The sequence below is a fragment of the Bison bison genome, unplaced genomic scaffold, assembly GCF_000754665.1.
Source record: "Bison bison bison isolate TAMUID 2011002044 unplaced genomic scaffold, Bison_UMD1.0 scf7180017858345, whole genome shotgun sequence".
NCBI classification, from domain to species: Eukaryota; Metazoa; Chordata; class Mammalia; order Artiodactyla; family Bovidae; genus Bison; species Bison bison.
Genome location: NW_011488918.1, coordinates 21006 through 24855, shown reverse-complemented (window position 1 = coordinate 24855; position 3850 = coordinate 21006). Strand labels below are relative to the sequence as shown.

The window sequence follows — 3850 nt, the reverse complement described above, 5'->3', positions numbered from 1 at the left end:
GTATCACGTCATCTGCATACAGGGACAGTTTTGCCTCCTTCCTGTCCCCAAGTTGTAATCCTTTTTTTTTCTTGCCTGATTGCTATGACTAGGACTTCCAGTGGTGTGTTGAACACAAATGGTGAGAGTGGGCGTCCTTACCTTGTCCCAGAGTTCTAGAAAGGCTTTCCGCTTGTCACCTTTGAGGACTGTGTTGACTGTGTGCTTGTCATAAATCGGTTTTATTACGTTGAGATGTCTTCCCTCTGTACTCACTTTGGCGAGACCTTTTATGATGAATGGATGTTGCATTTTATCAGTGCTTTCTCTGAACCTATTAAGACGAGCATGTTGTTTTGTCTTTTCTCTTGTTGATGTGGTGACTTACATTGATCGATTTGCACATGTTGAATTATCCTTGTGACTCTGGTATGAATCCAAGTTGATCATGGCATGTGATTCTTTTTGTGTGTTGTCGAATTCAGTTAGCTAATATTTTGTTGCGCATTTTGCATGTATGTTCATAAAGCGCTCTGTTCTGTAACTTCTTTTTTGATTGTGTCTTTGTCTGGTTTAGGTATCGGCATGACGGTGGCTCATAGAAGGACTTTGGGAGTGTTTCGTCCTCTTCAGTCTCCTGGGAGAGTGTGAAGAGGGTCATATAAGTTCCTCTTTGTCAGTTTGGTAGAAGTCCTCCGTGAAGCCATCCAGTTCTGGCCTCTGGTTTGCATGGAGTTTCAATTGGTGTTATTACAGATTCTGTGTCGCTTCCATTGGCCGGTCTGTTCAGGCTGTCTGGGTCTTCTTGCCTCCGTTCTGGTGGGCTGTGTGTCTCTAGAGACTCGTGCATGTCTTCCAGGTTTGCTGTCAGATGGCTGAGCGCACAGTGGTTCTTAGTACTCTCTTATAAACTTTTGTATCTCTGAGGTATCATTTTTTAAAAATTTATTAGTTTTGGCTGTGCTGGACTTCCCTGGTGGCTCAGATGGTAAAGAATCTGCCTGCTACTTGGGAAACCTGAGTTTGATCCCTTGGTGGGGAAGATCCCCTGGAGGAGGGCAATGCAACCCACTCCAGTATCTCACCTAGAGAATCTCATGGACACAGGAGCCTGGTGGCCTCAGTCCATGTGGTCGCACAGAGTCAGACACACCTGAGGGACAGACGGTGCTGGGTCTTCCTCGCTGCCTAGAGGAGCCTGGTGGGCTACAGTCCATGCGGTCACAGAGTCGGACATGCCTGAGGGACAGAGGATGGTGCTGGGTCTTCCTCGCTGCCAAGAGGAGCCTGGTGGGCTACTATTGTCTATGGTGTCTCAAAGAGTCAGACAGGCCTGAGCAACAGAGGATGGTGCTGGGTCTTCCTCGCTGCCCAGGGGCTTTCCTCCCATTTAGCTGAGCACAGGAGGGTTTTCCCTTCTCTGCGGTGCCTGGGCTCCTCACTTTGATGGTGTGTCTTGTCGCAGGGTACGGCTTTGGGCCCGAGGGCTCAGCATTTGCGGCCGGCGGGGGATCTTCTCGCAGCAGGGATGGAACCCGCATCCCCTGTGTTGGCAGCTGGATTCTTATCCGCCAAGCCACCAGGGAAACCCGGTAGCAGCTCTTGTTCCTCCCGTCTCATTTCTTATTTTGTGTATTTGAGTCCCACGTTGTTCCCTTTTGAATTTGATGTGATGCACTGGACTCCTAAGGTCGTGTTTCACTTATTCACCGTCATGCTTGAAAACTGACTTGTGTTTCTGTAGTAGCAGTCCAGCTTTGTGCATTTTTTGTATAAAATTCTGTCGCATATATACACACCAAACCATTCATTTTGGTGAAAGTGATTTCTGTAACTTTTCCTACTGTGAACAACCCACGTGTCCTTTTTCTCCTTGTACACGTGTGGCCGTGCACGCATCTTCCTCTGGGTTATACAACTGGGCCAGCGCTGTGTCTCTGCCCTTTAACTGACAGTTGCTGTCGACTCTCCAGATTGACCAGGCTGATGAGTACCCCTGCCCGTGATGTGCTGGGATTCATCAGAGTCAGCCTTGTCTCCTCCATGGTTTTCTCTTTCCATCTCTTACAGATGAACTAGGAGGTGGGCATCTCATTTCAGGGTCCCTGGGGCATAAAGCTGAGGTGGAGATGATCCTATGTGATTGTAATGAGAAGGACACATCTGTGCCCATGGGGCCATCAGTGGGGGCTGGCTGCACCAGACTCGGCCTGTAAGAAAGTCCACCTGCTCCTTCCTTCCCACCCGGCCTTCAGCACGTTCACCCAGGCTCCTTGAGGTTGGCCACAGAGTGCGTTTGCCCCAAAGGAGACACACAGTTCACACTGGGCCCTTTAAGCATTTATTGCCTGCTGATTTTGTCTGTGCCAGGTCTGTGTTGCTGCGGGGGTGTGTCTGGTTATGTGAGCAGGGCTGTTCCCTCGCTTTGGTGTCTGGGCTTCTGCAGCACTGGCCTCTCTGGTGGTGCGCGGGCTCCAGGACGTGCCAGCCTCTGTCGCTGCGGCTCATGGATTCAGTTGCTCTCTGGCATGTGGGGTCTTCAGGATCACGGATTGAACCCGTGTCTCTTGCATTGGCTGGCAGATTCTTCACCACCAGGGAAACCCCCATATCGGGGCTCTTTACAAAACGATATATTCCTGAGCTCATTTACCAGTGTAGCCCTGACGGTCACTTCAAACGCCAGGGTGTCCCTTCACACTGACAGTGTTTCTGGAGAGACTACAGCGGGTGTCCTCGGACAAGGAGGAGGGGCATGCAGGGTCCAGAGGGGGCTCAGGGAAGAGTTTAGGATCCAACTGTTCCAAACGGGGCCCCATTTAACCCATTTATTCAGTTACTTTAACAGCATTCTGTTTCTGAGAAGAGATGGAGGTCATTGCGCACACCAGAGAGGACGGGCATGAAAATGAGGCTCACATCCTCCATGCGAGTGGACAGAGCCTGGGGGCATGCAGGGTGAGGACCCACCCCTGCCATGTGGGATGCGCCTCGGGCCAGGGGTGAGACCAGCCGGGAGCCGGGGTGTCCTCCCCAGGAGGGAGGGGGCCCCGTGAGCAGAGGCCGAGCCCCCTGGGGACGCCTGGGCCTCCTCCCACCCTGCGGCTCATCTCTCCCCCAGGGTCAGAGGCTCATCCAGAAATTCCTACACCAGAAGCTCGCGTCCCAGGCTCCTGCGCTCTGGGCGGTGCGGGGTCCCGGTGCTCAGCTCTGGGCTGCATCTCGGGCTCCTCCGTGGTCGTGCCAAGCCTGGCAGAGAAGGATCCCAAGGAGCAGCAGGACCGAAGCCGCGAGGCCCATCCGGGTGACATTCTGCACCGTGTAGTCTGGGGTGAGGGCACACAGGTCAGCGCCGGCCCCGTTACTCACTGCGTGTGCCCAGGGCACCAGCCTCCCGTGAGAAGATGCAGCCCCGAGCCCAACTCCTGACATGGACGCTGTCCTTGTTCACACTCGCGGGTCTGACAGCGGTGCTGGGGGAGGGTATCAGCTGAGCCCGAGTGTCGTGAAGGGAGGCTGTGGGTGGGCCGTGTCCTCCTCGGGAGACTCCTGGGGTCTCTCTATCTTACTGTCTCAGACGTTCCTGTCAGGACCCTGAGCAGAAGGAGCTCCGACAGCACAGGGTGGGGTGGGGCCCTCCCCTGAGCAGTGGTCTGTGGGGTCCTGGGGTCGACCCCTATGAGCGGTGGTCTGTGGGGTCCCAGGGTGGGGCCCGCCCCTGAGTGGTGTTTGCAGGGTCCTGGGGTGGGACCCCGCCCCTGATCAGTGGTCTGTGGGGTCCCGGGGTGGGACCCAACGGTGGCTCCCACGGATCCACCTCCCCCTACAGACGCTCGCTCAGCCCTCTGTGTCTGCCAGCTGGACTCTGCCC

General features: G+C 54.5%; 1 protein-coding gene across 1 annotated transcript in view; it reads right to left on the bottom strand.

Moving 5' to 3' along the window:
• LOC105005061 (leukocyte immunoglobulin-like receptor subfamily A member 6) overlaps positions 1-3850 on the bottom strand; it is an 8731-nt gene that overhangs the window by 809 nt on the left and 4072 nt on the right. The gene's annotated exons all lie outside the window — the stretch shown is intronic.